Genomic DNA, 27,269 nt, shown 5'->3' with positions numbered 1-27,269 from the left:
TAGCTCTCAGTATCTTCTTTCTTTTGCCTGCATGTTCCTCACTTTCCTTTACTCCATTGGCCGGCCGCTGTGGCCGAGCGGTTCAAGGCGCTTCAGTCTGAAACCGCATGACCGCTGCGTATGTTCGAATCCTGCCTTGGGCATGGAGGTGTCTGATGTCCTTAGGTTAGTTATGTTTAAGTAGTTCTAAGTTCTAGGGGACTGATGACCTCAAATGTTAAATCCCATACTACTCACTCAGAGCAATCTGAACCATTTTTCTCCATTGGCATGAATTTCCAAGGAACCTAGCACATCTGATGGAACAGTATTTTCAAATATATTTTTGTCGATATCTTCACAGTCAGATATCTCATCTACACGATCTGGAGCGAGCTCGACAATGTCAATGGTCTCATTCACATCACCATCATACCAAAAGAAGCCATGAAGTTCGGGTTATTTACAGTTTCCTCAATTTCGCTCATAGTAAGTGCTTCATAGCGACCCATTGTGCCTGAGGAGCAAATAAAAGCGAAATAACGTTTTACGTGGAAACTGCCATGAGCCCCAAATGGGGATCGAAGGTCAGACAGGTGTTATGCAGAAATGAAATAGGTCTTTGAAATAAATCGTCGATAAACACCTTCTCAACATGCCTGTACACAGACATTGCAAGTTATTTGCAAAATAATGTAACTTACGCTGTTTTGAAAATGTGCAACTCTTGTAATAGTGAAAAACGTAGCTTCTTCACAGAAATAAAAATTTACAACTCACTTGTTTAACTACAACTGACGAAGCTTCAATGCAAGCACTCGACAAAGGTCTGGACAACAATGGGAAATGGTAGCATTCGCTGCCAGCATCATTAGAATTGCAAAATTTCCGTTACAAAGACAAAATGGCGCTATCCGAAACCAGCGCAGAGGCAACAGTGGTACACCATGGGCCATAGGTGGCGGGATGAACGACAGCTGTAGACATGCGTACAGGAGACTAGACATGCAACTGTTGAGCAACTGAGCATCCAGATGAACCAAGGGACTACCAACAGTGTCTCCCCAACGACCGTTCAGCGAGTGCTGCTGCATATGTTCTCAGCAGCAGGCACCTGGTGCGTGCACCTACGTTGACTGCCGTTCGTCCGCGACGAAAGCTGGGATTAGCACGCCAATATCGAGCTGGACGTCCACTGAGTGGCGACAGGTGGCCTTTTCAGATCAACACGTTTTATGCCCCACCGGACAGACAGCTGTTGGTCCTGTATCAGTCACCAGGAGGGTCAGCCCAGTGGATGGAGCATTATGGTCTGGTGAATATTTACGTGGAATTTCCTAGATGATATAGTTCTGGAAGGGGCAATGGATCAACACATGTATGCATCTATCCACACCTCCTCATTAGTTATGTGATCTACCCATCTAATCTTCAGCATTCTTCTGTAGCACCACATTTCGAAAGCTTCTGTTCTCTTCTTGTCTAAACTATTTATCGTTCATGTTTCACTTCCATACATGGCTACACTCCATACAAATACTTTCAGAAACGACTTCCTGACACTTAAATCTATACTCGAAGTTAACAAATTTCTTTTCTTCAGAAACGCTTTCCTTGCCATTGCCTGTCTACATTTTATATCCTCTCTACTTCGACCATCATCAGTTATTTTGCTCCCCAAATAGCAAAACACCTTTACTACTTTAAGTGTCTCATTTCCTAATCTAATACCCTCAACATCACCCGACTTAATTCCACTATATTCCATTATCCTCGTTTTGCTTTCGTTGATGTTAATCTTATATCCTCCTCTCAAGACACTATCCATTCCGTTCAACTGCTCTTCCAAGTCCTTTGCTGTCTCTGACAGAATTACAATGTCATCGGCAAACCTCAAAGTTTTTATTTCTTCTCCATGGATTTTAATACCTACTCCGAATTTTTCTTTTGTTTCCTTCTCTGCTTGCTCAATATACAGATTGAATAACATCGGGGAGAGACCACAACCCCAAGAGCTCCGATGGAAACCCAGTTCTAGGCAAAGAAAGGAAAGCAGAAAGATGGAAGGAGTATATAGAGGGTTTATACAAGGGCGATGTGCTTCAGGACTCCCTTCCCAACCACTGCTTCCCTTTCATACCCCTCAACTTTTATAACTGCCATTTGGATTCTATACAAATTGTAAATAGCCTTTCGCTCTCTGTATTTTACCCCTGCCACCTTTAGAATTTGAAAGAGAGTATTCCAGTCAACATTTTCAAAAGCTTTCTCTAAGTCTACAAATGCTAGAAACGTAGGTTTGCCTTTCCTTAATCTAGCTTCTAAGATAAGTCGTAGGGTCAGTATTGCCTCACGTGTTCCAATATTTCTACGGAATTCAAACTGATCTTCCCCGAGGTCGGTTTCTACTAGTTTTTCCATTCGACTGTAAAGAATTCGCATTAGTATTTTGCAGCCGTGACTTATTAAACTGATAGTTCGGTAATTTTCACATCTGTCAACACCTGCTTTCTTTGGGATTGGAATTACTATATTCTTCTTGAAGTCTGAGGGTATTTCGCCTGTCTCATACATCTTGCTCACCAGATGGTAGAGTTTTGTCAGGACTGGCTCTCCCAAGGCCGTCAGTAGTTCTAATGGAATGTTGTCTACTCCCGGGGCCTTGTTTCGACTTAGGTCTTTCAGTGCTCTGTCAAACTGTCCACGCAGTATCATATCACCCATTTCATCTTCATCTACATCCTCTTCCATTTCCATAATATTGTCCTCAAGCACATCGCCCTTGTATAGACTCTCTATATACTCCTTCCATCTTTCTGCTTTCCCTTCTTTGCTTAGAACTGGGTTTCCATCGGAGCTCTTGATATTGATACAAGTGTTTCTCTTTTCTCCAAAGGTCTCTTTAATTTTCCTGTAGGTAGTATGTATCTTACCCCTATTGAAATAAGCCTCTACATCCTTACATTTATCCTCTAGCCATCCATGCTTAGCCATTCTGCACTTCCTGTCTATCTCATTTTTTAGACGTTTGTATTCCTTTTTGTCTTCTTCATTTACTGCATTTTTATTTTTTCTCCTTTCATCAATTAAATTCAATATTTCTCCTGTTACCCAAGGATTTCTACTAGCCCTCGTCTTTTTACCTACTTGATACTCTGCTGCCTTCACTACTTCATCTCTCAAAGCTACCCATTCGTCTTCTACTGTATTTCTTTTCCCAATTCCTGCCATTTGTTCCCTTACGCTCTCCCTGAAATTCTGTACTACCTCTGCATGCCCTCGGGAAAAATTACGGCCATAGTTTCCCCTTGCTTTCAGCCGTTTGCAGTACCAGCACAGCAAGGCCGCTTTGGTTAGTGTTACAAGGCCAGATCAGTCAATCATCCAGACTGTTGCCCCTGCAACTACTGAAAAGGTTGCTGCCCCTCTTCAGGATCCACACGTTTGTCTGGCCTCTCAACAGATAACCCCTCCGTTGTGGTTGCACCTACGGTACGTCTATCTGTATCGTTGAGGCACGCAAGCCTCCCGACCAACGACAAGGTCCATGGTTCATGGGGGGGGTCACATTAATGTCACTGAACCATGTACAAGGCGTTTCAAAACGGACCTTAAAACTTTGAAAATTCACATAAATTAAATCATAGTATTTGGTTGTAGTGTAATTCGCTAGTGCTGAATCGCACCGTAAATAGCTCTAGCGGCAGTTGCATTAAAGATGGCTTCCTTCACTGGAGCCGAGCGTGCTAGCTGTGTGTTTTGGTTTAAAGAATTGAAATTGGCGACTACACTTCAGCGGAATTTTCGTGCCAAGTACGCTAAAGATCCTCGTAGCAGGCCTACAATTAATGAGTGGCATAAATGTTTTGTAGGAACAGGTGAAACGTCCCCTTAGAACAATTTATACAAGACTGTGCTTAAACTGACATACAATATTTTTAGCGCAACGCAATCTGACTTTCAAAAATCCCTACAAAAGAATGGCCCTGACTAACATTAACCTATACGTTTCACAAATCACTTACCTCACAAAAATCTTGGTTACTTGAACTACTGCAATACAGCGAGCACCACTACTGCCAGCTAAATAAAAGATTCAAACTACGGAAGGCACTAACTACTGATAGGCATAGTTAGCAAATGAAAGATTTTAATAGAGAACAAACAATATATTTACCTTAATAGTCATAATATATATAGCAGTTCATGACAAATTACAAAACTCCGCCATCTCTCTCCCCACATCCACCACTGCTGGCGGCTCACCTCCAACTGCGCAACGCTATGCGCTGTTAACATCCAGCTGCCGCTGCCGAACACTACAATGGCAGACAACAATGCAAACTAGCCACAGACTGCACACGGCACAGCCAGTGATTTTCATACAGAGGTGGCGTTACCAATAAAAAAACCTAAACAGCCTACTTACATAGCCCCCACGCTCCCCACAAAAAATTTTACAAATTGTTTTGGGCAGTGGCCAATAATGATTTGATAAAATTTTTCATAATTACAATAACAAAGATATCAAATGCACACACTTATTGATACAATGTTGGTCATAAGCTAAAATTTTCTCACAGTCCATAAAGACAGTCCTGATCATTCATTACAGTAAAATTACAGAGTTTTTCTCAAAGTCTGAGCAGTAAAAGAGAATGCACATGGAAATAGTGGATTTCCAGGCAGTCTTGAAGAAGTAGTGCTCTCCTTCCAACGGAAAGACAGTGTTGACTCTTGACATGCAGACAGGTAATGGGCCACAACAGAGCAAACCCACAGCAGAGTCATTCGAAGTTTTGAAAACTATTGGTAGGTAGGTCATCACAGAGCAGACCCACTGTAGTCCTGGTAGATATGACAGTATTGGTGGGCCACCAGAGGTGCAGACCCACTGCAGTCCTTGTAGAAATAATGATATTGATGAATCATCAAAGATGTAGACCCACTGTAGTCCTTGTAGAGATAATGGTACTGGTGGGTCATCACATATGCAGACCCACTGTAGTCCTTGTAGAGATGGCCAGCAGCCATCTGTTGTGACTGTGCAGGTACACAATCACCATTGAAGAGTCTTGCGGATAATATAGCAAGTCAATAACCACCACTTGTTCACTCACAAAGTTTTTGGAATTGTCCTTAGAACCAGCAATGCTGTTATCCAGTCCCTTGCTGAATTATTAACACACGTGCAAACACTAACAGTCCTTACTGTCCTCACATATTGTCCATATACTATGACCAACAGAAACTTGTGCAGTGAAATGTAACTTACAAGTTACTTAATCTGATGAACTGGTGTCCATTACAATTTTATGACATAAGAATACAATTACAAAGATACAGAATACATCATTAAAGAACATAACAATACAGATAACATTTGTAGTAATAGGGGCTTTCCAAAAGAATAGAAATAAACATATACATCAGTGTTACAGGAATTATGACATAAGTAAATACATAAAATAATGAAAATAGTTTTCGAAACATTTATTTCACACATGAGCATTAAAACAAAAAGAGAATAAATAAAGTCTAAACATCTTTACAAAGTAAATAACATATTATTAATGCCAATCATATTTGAGGATAACAGTATTCCTCATCATAGTGAATGTAGCTTAGTATTAGAAGAGAAAAAAATTCTATGAAACAGTACACAGAGACAGGAAGAAAACAAATACACAAGGGTACACAAACACATAGGGGGATACCACAATGGAAAGGACAGGGTTTGTTTTCAGTGTAACATTTGGTACTGCAGTATTTTGCGAACAAAAGCTTTTTTGTTCTTGGAGATCTACCTTCGTTCATCATTATTCCCAAAAAGTCCTATCTATACCTGCTTTCTGTATTCTATTCATATTTCTTTCAAAATAATTATTTCTCAGTGTACAATACTCATTTTGGCCCAAATCTTTTTCATATAACTTCTCAATGCATTCTTTCCTTATTGTCCATAGTCAGTTTCTTATATAGTCTACCCCCTCTTAAGCTAACTCAAATCTACAGAGCTCATATGCATAAACTAAGGGACGAGGCAATGCAGCAGCACAAAACAATTAACACAAACAGCAATGACAAAAAAATGCAGATTTGCAAAGGAAGCAGCATTATAGAAGTTAGCAAAGCAATTGCAATATTACACCTAATATAAGGCAATGTGCAGCAAACAATAAAAATAAATCAGTAGTAAAACTAGCTTAACAGAGTAATACAAAGTCAAATTCAGTAACACTATGCCTGGCAAACAGCAACAGAAAATGCTATAGCTTATACCTAAACATGACAAAGCTCAAGCAGAAAAAATAGTACACTAAAGACAACAATGCATATAAGGGAAATGTCTATTCACATCTTAATGACTATGTAATTAAAGTGGTGCACCACAACTATTTCTACAAAAGAAATTACCAAGAACTTGAAAAGAAAATTATGAATGCAGTTCCTGTGAAGGTAAATGTCTTTTTGTGCTCCCTCATTTTTTTTTGAAAAAATTATTATTTACTCGATCTGTAGACAGAAAATATTTATATTAGTACATCTATAGAATTTTATTTTAACCAATGCTGCAGTGCAGCTAGGAACTAAATATTAAACAAAATAGGCAAATCAAGGCGTCAAACGTCATTCACTAGCCATATGGCATTTCATAATGCAGTAAACAATCTTTCAACTAGCAAGACAATAGACATAAAATGTTTCTCATCATTTCATTTCAGTAAATATCATAAATTAAGAACTCTACAGTGTAATCATGTTTTCAAGTTTGAGGGTGTCGTATTTACGATGCTTTCAACAAAGGAATGTCGATAGCGAGGATAATGGCCTCCCTTTTTTTTTCTACCACCTAATGGCTTTTTCTCAAGGCGGCTGGCACACCTGGCCGCTCACAACGAATTATGTCACTGTCACGTACCTTTCTTACCGAAATATTTACGACAGCAGTTTTCGCTACAGTGACAGTCTCATATAAAAATTTACAGGTCGAAAATTTGCGTTACAAATGTGTAGAAACAAAATCCTGTAAATATAACAGCGTCCAAAAAATTTTCGCCAGCATTGTGATACATTCACGCATATACACACATTTCATAACTCTTAAAGTACGATTCTTGGTTTCCAACAACCTTTTCATAAATCAGAGTCCCTAACCCCTATGCCTTATTCCTTACCTTATTACACATATACATATTCATATTCATCAACACGTCTTCAATATTTCATCATAATAACTACATAGCATAATCAGATTCCTCATATAGCATCATCTCATTGATCATAAACATACCTCAAAAGCATAATACACATTGTCATCGTAATAATAACATCATAACACCTCAGTCAAATCTCAAAAACGTTGTAGCTTCCTCCAATAATTTCAAAACCTAAAAAAGAATTCTCTGCTCATGTCAAAAGTGTCATCTGCCTCAAATGCACTTCAAAAATCATGATCCCATACCAAATACATCATTCAAAGCTCTCATAGCATCACAATGGTTCCGAAAAAATATGAACAGTTTACAAAGTACAGACAAAATACAGTTTCATAAGTGTGAAGTTATCCAACTGTGTAATTGCGTAAACATCTGTCACTGACGTGGTAAAAAAAAAAGTTTATCTCTCAGTTAAATGATCAGATGGCTGTGTAATTTGTGTTTTAGAGAAATATGGTACCGATGTGTAAAGTTGTATAAGCAAATACCATATTAGCTAGGGCTCCTTGTGTTTGCCAAACACATGGTACACAAAGTAAGCGTGTACCCCCCTGAGGATAAATGTAATTATATCCTCAAGTGTTACAGATTACAGCAATGGAATGAAATGTATCACGGAAAACCCTTGTATCATTGTACTTCAAATATCTTAAAAAATACATGTTTTAAGTGCGAAATTAATCACTCAAATACGTGTCCTGTAGCGCTAAATGTGCGTCTTGCTGTAAGATAATCTCTGTGGAAGTGTCGTAGTTATCGTCCTCCGAAAGCTAAGTTCTGCAGAAGTCAATGTACTTACCTCATGATAAACAAAAGTGAAATGCTTTGAGTATAGATATCTTAGTTATTACGCTTATTGCCGTGATGAAGAAAGTACTGTGCTGTAATGTATTGTTGTGCTACAGAAAAGGCTGTCTCCTTGTAGCTATACCACAAAAGTTACTACTAAAATATGTTTTACTTTCCAGAAGAATTCAGAAAAACTGTGCAGATATAAAACAGATACACCGCAAAAGCAACAAGGTAAATTGTGTCACACATTAGTAGCGTCGTGATATAGTTGTGTAGCTGTCAAATAAACTAACCACTGTGTCATCTGGTATCTCTCAGAAAGCACCTTGAATCCATAATGTATTTTCAAGTAAACCAAAATGTTGCACTAAAATCTCATTAGCAGTACCAGTACATGTTCTATGTATGTCAGCCTGATATTCGTTACGTAATCGTGCAACTAACAAGCAAGAATGTACAAATAACAACACTGTGTCGTCTGTTCACTATAACAATGCATTCGTAATTTCTGTTTAAATAAGTTCTCTTGGTTCTTGACTGGATATTTAACTTCAAACATTGTTGCATGTTAACAGATTCTAAGTCTGACAAAGCATACTAGAAATGTGAGGTGAAAAATTTTGTGGCAAAGACAAAGTTAAAAAGCAGATTATCTTTCAATAAACGGTTTTACATGTGAAATGTGGTGCAAGCCTTTACTCTTACTACTATGCAGAGCTCCGGCTTCAACGGAATCATCGTGTGATATATGTCGGTAAAGAATACTGGAATTTTTCTCAAGGTTAGCATCTATGTTATTTTTCTCGGAGCTAGCGGGCGCACGCGGCTGCCTGCTGTGCGAGTCATTGTCTGTCTCTTTGTTGGCGCACGCCGTTATTGGGATTAGGAGACCTAACTTCTACAAATTCACTCTGACGAGAAGGTCCTGCCCTGTTTGAATCCCGCCAGTTCTGATGCAATTCAGGTCTGTCGTTACGAATATATCGTCTGTCGTCATGTCGGTAGATTCCGTAGTTTCTTCCTTGTCCGTCACATGGTGGAGAATTTCTCCCTGAATCGTAACTGTGCGCCGAACTGTTGCGTCTGAAGTTATTCTGCCTCCCTTGATAATAATTATTTTGGTTCCCAAATTGTCTGTTTCTCTGATTGTCTCTGTGATAGTCACTACTGCGAAGAGGTGATCTTTCCCTGTAATTATTACTACTCTGCCAACGGTTGTCATACGGGTGGTGTCTGTTTTGGTCACGATATGTGTTGTGAGAATAGCCTTGTCGTGTCCAGTTATTATTTCTTTCATCGCAGAATTGTGACAGATGTGACCTGTAGTTGTTGTGCTCCTGTTTCCGCGTTCCCTGATTGTCAGTGTCAATTTCCAGTTCTTGTAACAGTCCCTGAAAAGCCTCAATGTCTTCTTTGCAATGTCCTGCTAAAATAATATGTCGTAAATGTTCAGGTAATTTGATTAAGCAAATGTGGATGAGTTCTGAGGGCCTGTATGGGTTTGACAGGTACTGAATCTTGTGCAACATGTCTTCAAAATATTTCACAAGACTGGAGAATTCAGATTGTTCGAAATGTTTCATCATTATGATGCCATGTTTTACTCGGTCTTGTGTGGCTTGAGACCAATATGCTGAGAGGAAGGCATGGTAAAATTCTCCTTCACTGTGGCAATCGTGAATGACCGATCGCATTCTTACAGCTGGTTCATTCTCTAAGTAGCCACACATAAATTCTAGTCTGTGTTCTAACGACCAGTTGGGAGGAAAGCAATGAGAGAATTGATGGAGCCATGCTTGTGGATGAATGTCGTTGCCAGAATTCTTAAACGTTTTGAATTTACGTGTAGTAATGAACAGCTTATAGTCAAAATCATCATGTCGGCGAGTCGCATATCGGTCATTGTTACGTCGTTTCGGCGGTTCCATTTCAAAATTCGGTGCACCTTGCCAATTTCTTTCATAATTTCCGAAATGCGCTGTGTTATTATTTTGTGGCTGTTCCGTATTTCTATGTCCCTCTTCCCGTATTGGGGTGCGAGTGTCCTCTGAAATCTGTAATTTTTGTATTACTTGTGCCAACTGATCTTGTACTTCCCGGATTTCTCTTTTGTACTGTATATTGATTTGATTTTGATTGAATTTCCTAATTTGTTCGCACTCTTCTGTGTCATTAAAGACTACCGGTTTTGTGTCATTCAGAATATCATCTACCTTCGTAGATAAATTAGTGAATTGGTCCGAAAGTTCGGCTACTTTCTCCGATAGTGTACTTATTTCCTCAGTGTGTTTTTCTGAACCAAGTTTCAGAGTATCTACTGTGTCCTTTAAGTTTTCCTGAGTTTTTGCAAGTTGCGTAACCGAATCGGTAGATGCAACTGAGTCAAATTTAGCTTGCAAGGTCTCATGATTTTCATGAACAATAGTTTGCAGTTCTTTTATGGCTGCTTCGTGATTCTGTAATGCATTTTCATGCCGCAAAAAAATAGGTTGAAAATGCTCACAAATTTGTGTTTTTACGTCATTAGAGACTTTTTGACATTTCGATTCGATGTTATGTAACTCAGTTTTTAAATCTTCACGTGTTTGTTCAAGCGTGGTGTCTAACTTTTGAAGATTTTGTTCCATTGTGCCTAACTTTTTAAGATTTTGTTCCACTGTGTCTAAAACTTTTGAAGATTTTGTTCCACTGTGTCTAACTTTTGAAGCTTTTGCTGTGTTTGTCTCTGATTTTGTTTCATTGTGTCTAACTGTTTCTGTGTTTGTCTCTGATTTTGTTCCATTGTGTCTAACTTTTGAAGATTTTGTTCCATTGTGTCTAATTTTTGTAGCCTTTGTCCCATTTGTTGCATTAACTGTAATAACAATGCACTGGTGTCTGAAACATGTTCCTCAGTGCTTTTTGGCAGTGAAGTTGCACCGGCAACATTCACATTTTGACAAGCAGAAAATGTTTCTTGACTCATTTGAGAAAACGGTGAGAACCCAAAACCTGAGCTACAGTATTTGCAATATTGTGTTCTGTTATTCCCGATTCCTGAGGCGAGCTGTTGCCGACCTATCGATCGATAATGCTTCCTTGTTCACTAATTGTTTCACTGCCTACGCCATTGTTTGCCGCCCGCTCCATTTCCCTATGTACAATTACCAAGTTACTATGTTGAACATTAGTTAATTCATTACACAGTGGCGCTAACACACTGCTTTCGTCTTCGCTGTCATTTCTCAGTTTACTTTGGGGCCTAGTGTTACGTTTTTCACACGCCATTATTGTCACAATATTTCACACGATAACACAGAAAAGCACAATTTGAAGAGCAAAAATAAGAGAACACATTAACATAGCACTGAAAATAATATGTAGTTAATTGCAAGCGCAGCAGCGAAATACTTGGTGCAAATCTACATGCATGCCACAACTATTTTACTGTACAACAATGAAAGGCTGCAACTATAAAGGAGATTCTCTCTACAATTACGCGCTAGCAATAAACAATAGCTACACTAATTACACAAACTACAAGAAAAAAATCAGAAGATTCCAGTGAGGTATCCTCGGCTAAGGGTCGACATATGAAACGTCCCCATAGAACAATTTATACAAGACTGTGCTTAAACTGACATACAATATTTTTAGCGCAACGCAATCTGACTTTCAAAAATCCCTACAAAAGAATGGCCCTGACTAACATTAACCTATACGTTTCACAAATCACTTACCTCACAAAAATCTTGGTTACTCGAACTACTGCAATACAGCGAGCACCACTACTGCCAGCTAAATAAAAGATTCAAACTACGGAAGGCACTAACTACTGATAGGCATAGTTAGCAAATGAAAGATTTTAATAGAGAACAAACAATATATTTACCTCAATAGTCATAATATATATAGCAGTTCATGACAAATTACAAAACTCCGCCATCTCTCTCCCCACATCCACCACTGCTGGCGGCTCACCTCCAACTGCGCAACGCTACGCGCTGTTAACATCCAGCTGCCGCTGCCGAACACTGCAATGGCAGACAACAATGCAAACTATCCACAGACTGCACACAGCACAGCCAGTGATTTTCATACAGAGGTGGCGTTACCAATAAAAAAACCTAAACAGCCTACTTACACAGGGTGCTCGGTAAGACATGGGAAACCGTCAGTTCGTCCAAGAACATCTGACGACGTCGTTGAGCGAGTGGGACAACGTTCTGTCAAAGTCCTACGAAATCGACCTTGCGTGCATCTCGCGAATTGCAAATCCCACGTACGACTGTTTGGGGTGTGTTGAGAAACCGGGATTGTCTCTGTGACCGCTTTCCAGGTCAATGGATCGGCTACCTGACACCACTCGACTGTTTAGTGGGGATTCATCAAGGATATCGTGTTTGTACGTCCTGTGCCGGCCTCTGTACCTGAACTTAGAGCAAGAATTTACGCCGCCATTGAGCAGGTTACACCTGCAGTGCTACAGCAGGTTTGGGAAGAAATTGACTTCTGTAACGTAATATAAAAAAAAAAAAAAAAATTATTTGTTTTGTGACTATTAGTGTAGCATAATAAAATAAAATATGAGCCGTGACTTATATAAAAAGAAACACACATTAATGCAATGGGTCAGCATAAAAGAGAAATAACTAATGTAGGAATGTTATTAACAGTGTAATATGTTGTTTAATTTAGCCCGACGTGTTTAAGCACTCGGTAAACTAGCTCAGTTCTCAAGGTAGTTACGTAATTGTCCTTTTCTTATTTATTCAACACTAGAGAATATTTGCCAAGTCTGTTCGATGTACACTACTGCAATACGTAACTTAACATCGTGGTTTCGTCTCGGTTCCCCAATATAAGATAACAAGAGTAGCATCTACAAATGAAATCCTATAATGGAACTGGAATCCTGTGACCAGACCTTTTCTGCCTGGGATGCTATCTCGTTATATAAAGAAAATCTGTAAGTAAAATTGTTAAATTATTACTAGCTGCCTCCGGTCTCGTGGGATCTGGAATAAGTTAATTGTCCTAACCGACGGCACGTCTCGTAGACGAGCTAAAAGAAAAATGTTAAAGATTTTTCTAAGATGGCGCCTAACAATGAAAATTTTTTGTTAAGGCCAATATCTACTTAAGACAATAAAGGTATCAGATTTACACTAGATTGACCACATACACAAATTCTTTTGACAAAATAACCATTATATTTTTCCGGTTTTAAGTACAACTTACATTATCAGCTGGTACAGCAAGATGAGCTTTACCCAGGAACGTCCTCTTAGGTCCGAATCCAAGCAGATAAGATAAGCGAATGACAAAGGAAAGATATTTCATGCATAGAAGCGCAAGAGTCCATGGAATAACATGTCCATTGTAGTTCTATCTCTTCTTGTTTGGCGTACTTATCGATTATTTATAAAATTTGTCGTAATATTTAGTTTACATTTTTTTAACCCCAGTCCACCCAGGAGAAACAGTACACTTCCGATGGGATGTGTACAGGATAACCAATGGAAGCCACGTACAACACGTTTAGCTTAAGGTAAAAAAAATGAAGAAATAAAAAAAAACTTGATGTGTTTCCCTATAAAATTGCACAGACCAGTACTATATCTTCTTTCAATAAATTTATAGGAATTTTAAAGTTGGAAAGTCCTTTTTGAAACACCCTGTATTTGTAGTGTGAAATGCAATAGAACGATGTACTTTAGTGGTGGAACTGGAATTTCATAGAGACATAGAGACTGTGTCCGACAGAGGGGCGCTGGCGTACGAAACACAGCCGCCTCCTGCTGCTGCCAGGGCCAGGCTGACAGCCGGCGCAAAGAGGTGGCGTGCTGACGGCGCGAGCGCAGCGTAGCACTGCAGGGGCCTGCACTAGCCGTGACCACTTACCGCGCCACCTCCTCGGGCCGGCTGCTACCCTGGCCCTATCAGCAGCAGGACGCTTGGGAGCGTGCCGATCGCACGCCAGCGCCGGACACAACAAACAGGCACAGTCGCAAAAATTTGGTATAATTTTCCTTCCTTCTTTACATACCCCCAAGAGAACTTTTATTAGACTTACGGTACATAACTAAATGAATATATTGCTTATTTTAACTTTGTCGTATCCACTGCATACGCACACCCGGAGGGAGAGCTCTGTGGGATGTGTACGCTGGTTAGGAATTGTAACACAGCATGTATATACCACAGCTGAGCGGTCAGCACGACAGAATGTCATACCTAACGAACCGGGTTCGGTTCCCAGGTGGGTCGGAGATTTTCTCCGCTCAGGGAGTGGGTGTTGTGTTCTCTTTATCGTCATTTTCATACACATCGACACGCAAGTCGCCGAAGTGGTGTCAATCGAAAGACTTGCACCAGGCGAACGGTCAACCCGACGGGAGGTCCTACCCACACGGCATTTGTTTTTATTGTATACCACTGCTTTGTTTCACCTCATTAAATTACAAGAGGCTTGTTTTCCACAAAAGAGTAACTAGATGACTCAGTCAACCAAACCACTGATATAATCAATTGAATGAACAAAAAAGAATGTATGCATGCCTCAACTTACAGAAACTACAAAGCCTTTTTCACTTGAAAACAAAGAATGAACAACTCAGTACGCAAAACACCGCTGGAGTGAGTCAATTGTTTTCATTCGGTTGCTCCCATAGATTCGTTTCATTCGTTTCGCCACGTCCGTCTCAGTACACGCCATGCCTCTTTGTTACGTCGCTCGTGCAGCAGAGTCCGAACTTAAACTGCTCAGGTTACCGTCTCCGAAGAAGTTGCTCTGGCGTGTCCGTCAGTGTGCATGAATTTTCCGAGCACACTCTTATTCTGAAGTACAAGTTTCCAACCTCGATGCTAAGCTTGCCGCGTGGTCTGAAATGCTTTCCAAGATTCTCAAAGTCTTTTATGGTATGGTCTAACTTGTAGCTTGATGCTGATTTGTTTTGTGTGAGCTATGTGTTCCATATTCAGTTATTATTACCTCTATTCGGGTTCTGAAACTCATTATGGCGCTTTTCAAGCATTAATAACGCTTAATACCATATAACTTTGCTAGAATGTTACCCGAAGCAATTCCTTTGTGGTTCTGTGCAACAAAAAGCAAATTAATACTGAGCTTTAAACTGGATTTTTCTTAACCCGACAGTTTTCTGAAATTTATTGTTTCACACTGTCACGCAGCTTTAATTTTTAACAAGTACGAAAACAAATGACTGTGTATGCAGAGACGATTCTGTTGATGACAGGTGAATGGCGAGCTCGTTTTGTGCGCCAATGAAGCTTATCGATGAAGGGCATCGGCTGTCAAGCAAAGGGATGCATGTCATTTCTCTTTAATCTCGGCTGTGTGCCTTCGTCGAGTTATTACTACCGAGTAAGCAAGATTGATTACCTCTCCAACCTTGCTGACAGTCACCAAAAACTCTTCGGCGTCAGGGTCTATGTGTTTTCTTCGTGAGAAAAAACGTCATATTACTCTTCTGTAGTTTATCAGAAACGATGAAGTTCACTAAAATTACTTGTTAACAGCATAGAAAGAGGCTCCGACAACATAAACAAAATTTCCAACAAATGTCACTCTCATAACATACACTCCTGGAAATTGAAATAAGAACACCGTGAATTCATTGTCCCAGGAAGGGGAAACTTTATTGACACATTCCTGGGATCAGATACATCACATGATCACACTGACAGAACCACAGGCACATAGACACAGGCAACAGAGCATGCACAATGTCGGCACTAGTACAGTGTATATCCACCTTTCGCAGCAATGCAGGCTGCTATTCTCCCATGGAGACGATCGTAGAGATGCTGGATGTAGTCCTGTGGAACGGCTTGCCATGCCATTTCCACCTGGCGCCTCAGTTGGACCAGCGTTCGTGCTGGACGTGCAGACCGCGTGAGACGACGCTTCATCCAGTCACAAACATGCTCAATGGGGGACAGATCCGGAGATCTTGCTGGCCAGGGTAGTTGACTTACACCTTCTAGAGCACGTTGGGTGGCACGGGATACATGCGGACGTGCATTGTCCTGTTGCAACAGCAAGTTCCCTTGCCGGTCTAGGAATGGTAGAACGATGGGTTCGATGACGGTTTGGATGTACCGTGCACTATTCAGTGTCCCCTCGACGATCACCAGTGGTGTACGGCCAGTGTAGGAGATCGCTCCCCACACCATGATGCCGGGTGTTGGCCCTGTGTGCCTTGGTCGTATGCAGTCCTGATTGTGGCGCTCACCTGCACGGCGCCAAACACACATACGACCATCATTGGCACCAAGGCAGAAGCGACTCTCATCGCTGAAGGCGACACGTCTCCATTCGTCCCTCCATTCACGCCTGTCGCGACACCACTGGAGGCGGGCTGCACGATGTTGGGGCGTGAGCGGAAGACGGCCTAACGGTGTGCGGGACCGTAGCCCAGCTTCATGGAGACGGTTGCGAATGGTCCTCGCCGATACCCCAGGAGCAACAGTGTCCCTAATTTGCTGGGAAGTGGCGGTGCGGTCCCCTACGGCACTGCGTAGGATCCTACGGTCTTGGCGTGCATCCGTGCGTCGCTGCGGTCCGGTCCCAGGTCGACGGGCACGTGCACCTTCCGCCGACCACTGGCGACAACATCGATGTACTGTGGAGACCTCACGCCCCACGTGTTGAGCAATTCGGCGGTACGTCCACCCGGCCTCCCGCATGCCCACTGTACGCCCTCGCTCAAAGTCCGTCAACTGCACATACGGTTCACGTCCACGCTGTCGCGGCATGCTACCAGTGTTAAAGACTGCGATGGAGCTCCGTATGCCACGGCAAACTGACACTGAAGGCGGCGGTGCACAAATGCTGCGCAGCTAGCGCCATTCGACGGCCAACACCGCGGTTCCTGGTGTGTCCGCTGTGCCGTGCGTGTGATCATTGCTTGTACAGCCCTCTCGCAGTGTCCGGAGCAAGTATGGTGGGTCTGACACACCGGTGTCAATGTGTTCTTTTTTCCATTTCCAGGAGTGTATATCTGAGCAATTGAATTACACGTGACTTAAGGTAGTCTGTACATCAACATACCTACAACTACATTTAAGAAAACGCGATTTCATTATGAGTATGTGACTTAAAAGCTTTTTAACACATTACCTTTAGAGGCACGTCAGGTCTTACTGAATATCTTCAATAGTAATATTCCAAAAGTGGCTACAAGTGCGCTTTTTACACACTTCAAGAATTTTAAAATTGTCGGAAGATGATCTAAATTACTAAGTGATTCGCATGATTTTAATTGTGTATAGTAGTATTGTAAGATTTCTGTAAATTGAAAAAGGCTATGTTGTATAGTAGTGGTCATCGAGTTCCATATAAAATTACCCTGATTAAATATTTTCTCTGTACTAAGTGAATAACGCTCAAAATGCATAGTATAATTACGTGATCTGTTCCTCCTTCAGATATGATTCAGTACAGGCGATTTCGCAGAAACATCACTCAGTGGAAGAGAAGTTGAAATAAACGAACACGTGTTTCAGTTTATCCGTAGATACACGACCGTTTCTGAGAAAACGACGTTCACAGTATTCTAGTTATTTTATGTGCATTTTAGCGAGTGGACAGTTCAACCAAAGGCAACACAGCGGCTAGCGTCGCCTTCACAGTATCATCCCGCTTGTTCGAAGCCCGATTATTATTTCCGTCCTTTTAATTTATCTATCCATGTCCATAGAAGATTACAACACGAATGTTTCCCATTTTTATTCAAATAACGTTGTCCTTATTCACCTGCTAATTGCATGTCTGGTGAATGAAGTAAAATAAATAAATAAATGAGAAAATTGTTCGAAATTGTTTTCTGTGAAACAGCTGTGGTGTATTTTGATTCGTAATCAACTGCAAGCGACAGTTTTCGCTAAAGGGTTCAGTTTTATGGGGTTTGCCGCGGAATTATTATAAACACGTTATCAGTGTTCAAGATGTTTCTTTCTCGAGTGAGATTCGTACGAAGAAAGGTCACAGTGACATACCCGACTTCGCGCAGTTCTCGTGCTATTTGGAATTTCAATGTTTCGAAGATTTCTATGACTTATATCATCCATGGGAATGCACCAAATCTTTCTGAAGAATAAACTTAAGAATAAAATACAAGAATTAATGTAAGAATTAAAAAAAAATGGCTCTGAGCACTATGGGACTCAACTGCTGAGGTCATTAGTCCCCTAGAACTTAGAACTAATTAAACCTAACTAACCTAAGGACATCACAAACATCCATGCCCGAGGCAGGATTCGAACCTACGACCGTAGCGGTCTTGCGGTTCCAGACTGCAGTGCCTTTAACCGCACGGCCACTACGGCCGGCTGTAAGAATTGACATAAGAATTAAATATAAGAATGTGAGAATTTAAAATCATTGCAACCTCTGAGAATACCATACATCTACATATTATATAATAAATGTATGACACTTATAGTGAAACCCAGTTGTGATTTAACTGTTAAATAACGCCCTTGTATCCCCTAGCTTGACAAGACATATTCGTGTAGTAACCTTCTCTGAGCATGCGGATAAAAGAAAAATAAATGAATGCAGCTATCAGGTTTCGAACGCGGGGCACGAAACTGACAGCCCAGGACTCTAGCAACTCTGCCACGATTTCAGCTAAAACTATAGCGTCCTTACATGCAATTTCGGGCCGTCGCTTTCGCAGATACGATGCGGTATCTATGGATAAGCCGAAACACATGTTCGCGTATTTCAACCTCTCTTCCACTGCGCGAAGTTTCCGGGAATTCGGGTTATGGCACCCGTCGAGTTCTCGTCGTTAGCGCAACGGGTACTCTTTAGCATCTGAAGTGATTTACTATTATTAACTGAGCAAATTTATCATCACTGAATCTGACTTGGGATCCCATAAACATGTTCTAGATTTCTTCCACTAGAAGGGCCAAGTGTCGTATTGTGTATTCAATTTGGCTTAGAATGCTTATTTTGACTGGTTATATATATATCGTGTCCATAAAACATTATATCAACGCAGCGCACAACAGCTCATCTGTAAGTCTCGAGGCAAATTTACCTTCTGGAATCTGCAAACAATAGTAATAGGAATCCTGTACTGAATCCCTCTCATGTTCTTACGACATGAGAAAGGGTTACCATCGAGCAAATGATTGAGCTGAAGGAGGAAGATCACTTCTCTTTCTGTTTCTATGCAAGATATTAGTGCAAAGCCTCATGGTTACTCAGTACCACCGTCATGAAAAAATTACTTCATTTAACTTACCTGATGAAAAGAACAAAATATAAATAAATATATGAGATTTTCTTATGATTTGTGATCATTGGCTCGAGTGAATACAAATGTTTTACATAGGTCACTAAGATTAACATTACACGTACTATGTGGTTCTCACGCCACTATCATACAAAGAACAGCTCTTCTGGAAATCTGTGAAATATACAAAGTGCAAAAACCCTTTGGTGAGTGAAATACCGGCTTGCTAAACTCAGTGACAAACAAATACGGTTACCAAGCCCCAAAGAAATTAAAGACATTAGCTCACAGGAGGAACTGATTTAGATCGATGGGGCAATTTGAAAATTTTGACTGGACTGGGATTTGAACCCAGGTGTCCTGCTTATTAGGCACATGCTCTGGCCACTACACTACCCAGACATAGTGGCCGCCATCCTCGCATGGACTACTCTAGCACACCTCCCGTCGGAACCAAAATCTCCAATTATACCACACACTACTGACGGGAGGCATGCTAGGGTAGTCTGCAGAGGTGTTGTGGCCACTGTGTCCAGATAGTGTAGCGGTCAGCGCATCTGCACGAGACCAAGGCTGGAATATCGGTTTGGCACAAATTTTCAACTTACAGTATTGATATAAATCAGTTGTGTATAACCTATTTACATTTGATATAAATCAGTCCCACCGGCAGATAATATCTTTAATTCCTCTGTGCCTTGATTCATAGTGGCAGCAGGATCAAAATGTCCCAAAGAACAGACATCACATATATTGCTGGAAAAAACATTAAGGACAGACACAACATACAATGCTGGAAAAAAGTTAGTACACCTTGTAAGACAACGTCGATTTTGATCTAATGACGACATTTGCCATCTGGGGGATAGTAGATGTACTGACAATGGTTTCAACGTCGTTCGCCAACAGGCTGTGTAGTGGTATAGTTAACAGAGCGCCATCTGTGTCTATCCTTTAATATGGGATGCTCATAGCCAGAAGGTTCAGAGTGCGGCAAACGTGTGAAGCAAGCAGGCAACCATGCCAGACACACGCACAAGTGCATCCTGCAGCCAACTGACGGAGTTTGGGAGGCGTCGAATTGTGGCCTTCTGAGTGCTGGGATGGTCCTTCCAGAGAGCTACTACCCAAGCTGGACGTGCAGCGTCAGTTGTGCAGTGACGCTGTTATCAGTGGTCACGTGAACATTCTCACACCTGCAGACGAGGTTCTGGATGTCCACGCAGCACAGACGCCCACCAGGGTTATCACAGTGTAAGAGCAGCAGCGGCAGATCGTACAGCTACCACAGCACAGGTAAGAGGCTTTGTGAGCCAAGACGAGTCACCACGAACTTTTGCGAACCGGTTATTAGTAGTGGGACTAGAGGCATGCGCAACTGTAGCCCGTCTTCGGCTTAAGCCATTGTGTCGACGTGCACGGCACCTATGATGCTGTCAGAGGATCAATTGGAATAGGGAATGGCGCGCCGTGGTCTTCAGCGACGAAAGCAGATTCTTCCTGCACCCATGTTGTGATCGGCGAGCGCTGTCTCGTAGAGTACATTCGTCCAAAACATAGTGGCCCTACACCAGGCCTTATATTCCGGGGTGCGATAAGCTACAACTCTCGTCCACCTCTGATATTTCTGGAGGAGTCGCTAATAAGCGCTTGGTGCATGCAGACTGTTGTTAGACACGTCTTTTGCTGTTCTTGTGAAACCTCCGCTTAGAAAAATTAATGAATTATTGTGCTGATAAACCTCTACGTTATTTGATTTTCAAATAGCTGAGCAAAACTGAGCGTACACAGACATTCACTAAACAGGCACACAATATTTTTAGCGCAACGCAATCTGACTTTTAATAATCCCTACAAAAGAATGGTCCTGACTGACAATAACCTATACCTTTCATGAATCACTTACCTCACAAAAATCTTCGTTACTCGAACTACTGCAATACAGCGAGCGCCACTACTGCCAGCTAAACAAAAGATTCCAACTACTGAAGGCACTAACTACTGATAGGCATACTTAGCAAATATAAGATTTTGATAGAGAACAAACAATGTATTTACCTTAATCGTGTTCAAAAATCAATATATATATATATATATATATATATATATATATATATATATATATATATATATATATATATATATATATATATATATATATATACATATCCAGCTGCCCAACACTACAATAGCGAATATTACAACAATGACAACCAGCCACAGACTTCACACAGCACAGTCAGTGATTTTCATACAGAGCGCTATGTGGCGTTTCCAATATAAAAACCTTAACAGCCTACTTACACTTGCAAAGGGAAGGTGATGTGTTGTTCCAACAGGAAAGTGCTCACCCACAGACAGTCCGTGAAATTCAACGAGCTCTGCAAGACGTGTAGCTACTTTCCTCGCCAGGACGGTCAAATGGTTCAAATGGCTCTGAGCACTATGAGACTTAACATCTATGGTCATCAGTCCCCTAGAACTTAGAACTACTTAAACCTAACTAACCTAAGGACAGCACACAACACCCAGCCATCACGAGGCAGAGAAAATCCCTGACCCGCCGGGAATCGAACCCGGGAACCCGAGCGTGGGAAGCGAGAACGTTACCGCACGACCACGAGATGCGGGCCCAGGACGGTCCTCGAATGTGTCTTCAGTCGAGCAGCTGTGGGATATGATGGAATGAGGAATGACTCGTGCGGTTCGTCAACCACAGAACTGCGTGAATACGTCCAGCAGGCGTGGCATAACGTATCCCAGGACGGTATTCTCCATCTGTACGATCGACTGGATGCCAGACTTGGCTCCTGCTTTGCCGCCCACGGAGGATACACCACTTACTAATACGGCTGTTTCAGCGTGGGTCGATATCTGGTACCAGAGAACCGTCTGTTCTACTGATCTGTAAATGTATTCATTTCATGTACTCCATATGCACTGTTGCAACAGTAAGTCTTGAGTGAATTCGGAACCTCTAAAAGGATGTACTATTTTTTTTCTGGCAGTGTATATAAATATACTTGTATCTACATATACACACATTCTTCGCAAGCCACTGTACGATACAGTTCCGCACTGTCGCCTCATAAACAAAGTAAGAGCCTGCGGAATATCAGACCAGCTGTGACGCTGGATTGAAGAGTTTTTAGCAAACAGCACACAGCATGTTGTTCTCAATGGAGAGGCGTCTACAGACGTTAAAGTAACCTCTGGCGTGCCACAGGGGAGTGTTATGGGACCATTGCTTTTCATAATATATATAAATGACCTAGTAGATAGTGTCGGAAATTCCATGTGGCTTTTCTCGGATGATGCTGTAGTATACAGAGAAGTTGCACCATTAGAAAATTGCAGCGAAATACAGGAAGATCTGCAGCGGATAGGCACTCGGTGCAGGGAGTGGCAACTGACCCTTAATATAGACAAACGTAATGTATTGCGAATACGTAGAAAGAAGGATCCTTTATTGCATTATTATATGACAGCGGAACAAACACTGGTAGCAGTTACTTCTGTAAAATATCTAGGAGTATGCGTACGGAACGATTTGAAGTGGAATGATCAAATAAAATTAATTGTTGGTAAGGCGGGTGCCAAGTTGAGATTCATTGGGAGAGCCCTTAGAAAATGTAGTCCATCAACAGAGGAGGTGGCTTACAAAACACTCGTTCGATCTATACCTGAGCATTGCTCATCGGTGTGGGATCCGTACCAGGTCGGGTTGACAGAGGAGATAGAGAAGATCCAAAGAAGAGCGGCGCCTTTCGTCACAGGGTTATTTGGTAAGCGTGATAGCGTTACGGAGATGTTTAGCAAACTCAAGTGGCAGACTCTGCAAGAGAGGCGCTCTGCATCGCGGTGTAGCTTGCTGTCAGGGTTTCGAGAGTGTGCGTTTCTGGATGAGGTACCGAATATATTGCTTCCCCCTACTTATACCTCCCGAGGAGATCACGAATGTAAAATTAGAGAGATTCGAGCGCGCACGGAGGCTTTCCGGCAGTCGTTCTTCCCGCGAACCATACGCGAGTGGAACAGGAAAGGGAGTTAATGACAGTGGCACGTAAAGTGCCCTCCGCCACACACCTTTCGGTGGCTTGCGGAGTATAAATGTAGATATAGATGTAGATACATGGCGGAGAGTATCTCGTACCACTACTAGTCATTTCCTTTGCTGTTCCACTCGCAAACAGAGCGAGGGAAAAACGACTGTCTATATGTTTCCAATTTCACTTATCTTTGTGGTCCTTACGCGAGATTTGTGTTAGCGGCAGTAGAATCGTTCTCCAGTCAGCTTCAAATACCGATTCTCTAAATCTTCTCAGTAGTGTTTTGCAGAAATATCATCGTCTTCCCTCCAGTGATTCCCATTTGAGTTTATGAAGCACCTCCATAATAGTCGCTTGTTGATCGAACCTACGACTAGCAAATCTAGCACAACGCCTCTGAATTGCTTCGAAGTGTTCCTTTAATCCGACTCGAACAGTGGTCAAGAATAGGTATCATAAACGTTCTGCCTGCGGTGTCTTTTATGGAAACAGAATGGAAGCTACAGCACATTAATCGTAATCTGGAACACCACTCTGCTGTTCATTCTGCTTTAGTAACCATGATATGCAAGTTGGAAAATTATAACAGACCACTTACATCAGACGCCCCTGGAATTAGAGAGTACATTTGGAAAGTTTTCTGTGGAGTAATTAATAGAAGCTGATCATCTAAATAATACTAATAAGCAGAAATGTGGTCCGCATTCGCCAAAACAGGGCAAACGTTAACATAGTTAAAAACTCATCAAACACTAGAGTAAAGTCTAGGACATATAGTTTTGATAAATCATTATGAGGTAAAAGATCAGTTTCCTGGATCTTTGCAAAGGAGCGATGCTAATACTAGCACTGACAAAAAGGGCGCTCCTGGCCAAGAGAAGTCTCCCAGTATCAAACACAGGCCTTAATTTGAGGAAGAAATTTGTGAGAATGGTCATTTGGAGGACAGAACTGTGTGGCGGTGAAACATAGACTGTGGGATAACAAGACCAGAACAGAATAGCATCGAAGCAGTTGACATTTAGTGCTAGAGATGAAATTAGGTGGACTGTTAAGGTAAGGAATGAGGAGGTTCTCCACAGAACTATATGTAGAAACATTGACAAGAAGAAGGAGGTTGATAGAAAATCTGTTAAAACACAAGGGAATATATTCTATGGTACTGTACTTAAAGCACTCCGTCTTCAGGCCACGAGTGGCCCATCGGGACTATCCGACCGCCGTGTCATCCTCAGGGAGGATGCGGATAGGAGGGGCGTGGGGTCAGCACACCGCTCTCCCGGTCGTTATGAAGGTATTCTTGACCGACACCGCTACTATTCGGTCGAGTAGCTCCTCAATTGGCATCACGAGGCTGAGTGCACCCCGAAAAATGGCAACAGCGCCTGGCGGCCTGGATGGTCATCCATCGAAGTGCCGACCACGCCCGACAGTGCTTAACTTCGGTGATCTCACGGGAACCGGTGTATCCACTGTGGTAAGGCCGTTGCCTCTATGGTACTGTAGACGGTAAAATCTGTAGAGAAAGATACTGGATCACATCTAGCAAATAATTGAGGACAAAGGTTGCAAACCTTATGCTGAGATGAACAGGTTCACACAGGAGAGGCATTCATGGTGGGCCGCATCAAACCAGTCAGAAGACTGATGACTCAGAAAAAGGTAAAATGTCTAAACTACTGTGATTTCTTTTCAGAAATGTTGAATGATTTTGGCCTGCCATCCCCGTTAATGGCACCACTGATGCCTGCACCCAAGCCTTCAACCGTAATGCCACAGGCATCGTCGTCTGGACGCACGGCACCCACACCTCCTGGGCCTCTGCGAGTGCAAGCACTGGCGTCGTCTGCACCAACATTTGGACCTCCAGCCTCGGCACTGAAAACATCAGGAACGTCAATATCTGCCTCACCAGCAACCAGACCATCATAGCGGCAGCATCACTGGCACCTGCACCGTCGACATCTGGAGGCGATCTTAGTAATAATGATGATTATCTATCAGTTAGCAGCAGCCTCTCTCTTCCCAATCTGTTGGCGATGAAGACAGACAGGTGTGTCACACCATAGCTTTGCCATAACCAGTGATTTGAGAGGTGCACTTGGTGACATCGTTATTACTGTCAGGTATCAAGGTCTGGTCTTTTCCCTAAAAGTGAGCCTACTTGTTTCAGAAAGAGAACTTTCCAGTATTGTAAATGATCTGCGGTATCTTGCCATTAAGTGTAGTGTGCAGCGTTCCCCTTGGGGGGGGGCAAAAAGAAAAAGAATTGTTATTTTATATTTTTTTTGAAAAATGTCGAAAAAGTGAATATTTTGGTAGGCCACTTGGCAACAGAATCAGGAATAGATTACACTATTATAATAACAAACATTGAGCATTAAATACCTGAATAAGAGCAGCATATCGGTATATTTGAGATCGTTCGGAAGAAACATTATCATTTCTATGCATTTTTATAGTCGCGATGTAGTCATACCCGGAACAACACCAAGGGACCAGAAGATTTATAGATTTTAAAAGACACTACACGATTTTTAAAAAAGTTGATTCAGAAATAATAGGAAAACGATAATGTTCCTTCTGTCTCATGCTGCGTTCGGCCCACCAGCGTGATCGTAATTTCTGGTGATGAACTAAAACAAAATAATTATCATTCAAATAAATAAGGAGATGGAATTCATTAAGGTTAATTTACTAAAATAAGCACACTTATCTTTAACACACGTTTTTTAATGCTGCGTACCTTTTCATATTACATTACAATAGATGACCATTGTGGTTAAATACATTATACATAACAGTCAAAATGTCCTCTTGATGCTGTCTGTTCGTAATCAATTACGAGAAACTACATGTTTTCTGATTGAAAAAATAACAATTAGCATATTCACTCAATATTTTCAGATAAAATATAAAATACCGTTGCGGAACGCAGCAAATCCGCGTCTGCCTTTCATGTAATACCAACAGTATTAATCGATACATGTTCATGGAGATTTACAGGCACCGCGCAAGAACGGCAAAGATAAAGAATAATAGATTCTGTCACTGCTATGCGATGGTTCATTTCTTTTACTTTACAATTGTTGGGTAACTTTAGGCCATCAGGCGTTTACTATTGAGCGTATATTAATGTTTGTGAGGCGAAAATTACTAATATTACAAGTGCTACGCTGCACTGCGAGTTCACTCTTCCTTTGAAACCTGTTGATGTTTCTGGAAACTCCATCAACATATACGGAGCGAAAACAGTGTGATGTCATTGGCCACCTCAGCTATTGAGTGGTTTAAGAAATCTACTCTGAATGTCATACAGGCTCGATTCTCTGCAATCCAAGAAAGAGATTCTGGGTACACTTTGAGTACAATCCTGTATTTAGATGTTCATACACACGAATTTAAACCAATATGTGTGATCTTCCTTTATCCCTCTTCCAGAGGATATGACAGGAAAACGAGGCATTATTAACCCTTTGCTTCTGTGGGCGTGTACACACGTCATGCTACACCCTTCCCCTGGTGTTGCGGATCTGTATACGCACACCGCTTCTATTTTCCTACAAGGCTGCATACCAGTTACTTCGACATCTCGGTGAATAAAAATATTTCGAGTGTTTATCATACAACGTACGTGCCTCATTGCGTGCTATCATTTGAAAAGAAAAAAAAGAGCCTCGTTCTGATGTCGTGGATCCTTTATGAGATACTACGATTGTTAGGTTACGACCACATGCTTTGCGAGGCACTGTGACGTGAAATGGCGCGACGCGCGCGACCATCCTTCGGATATAGATCCCAATAACTCGACAACGAACTGGGATATCTTCCTGCTCTCAATTTTAAATAAAATTTCTACATCTCATCTGCGTTTCATTCTCTGCAATGTATAAGATAAAATCAACTACACGCAAAGTTTACGCAGTGCGTTTTAACCTTTGCGAACTCTTGAAAATTTCGTGCATTGTTTTGTTTAA

The 27,269-nt window shown here is 41.6% G+C and overlaps 1 pseudogene; it reads right to left on the bottom strand.

The window, feature by feature from the left end:
* Positions 1-24,665: 24,665 nt before the first annotated feature.
* LOC124560303 lies at positions 24,666-24,783 on the bottom strand (annotated as a pseudogene).
* Between the last annotated feature and the right edge of the window lie 2,486 nt (positions 24,784-27,269).

This window comes from Schistocerca americana, chromosome 1 (genome assembly GCF_021461395.2).
Source record: "Schistocerca americana isolate TAMUIC-IGC-003095 chromosome 1, iqSchAmer2.1, whole genome shotgun sequence".
Taxonomy (NCBI): Eukaryota; Metazoa; Arthropoda; class Insecta; order Orthoptera; family Acrididae; genus Schistocerca; species Schistocerca americana.
Note: the sequence above shows the minus strand (reverse complement) of the source record. Positions and strands in the feature narration are given on the sequence as shown.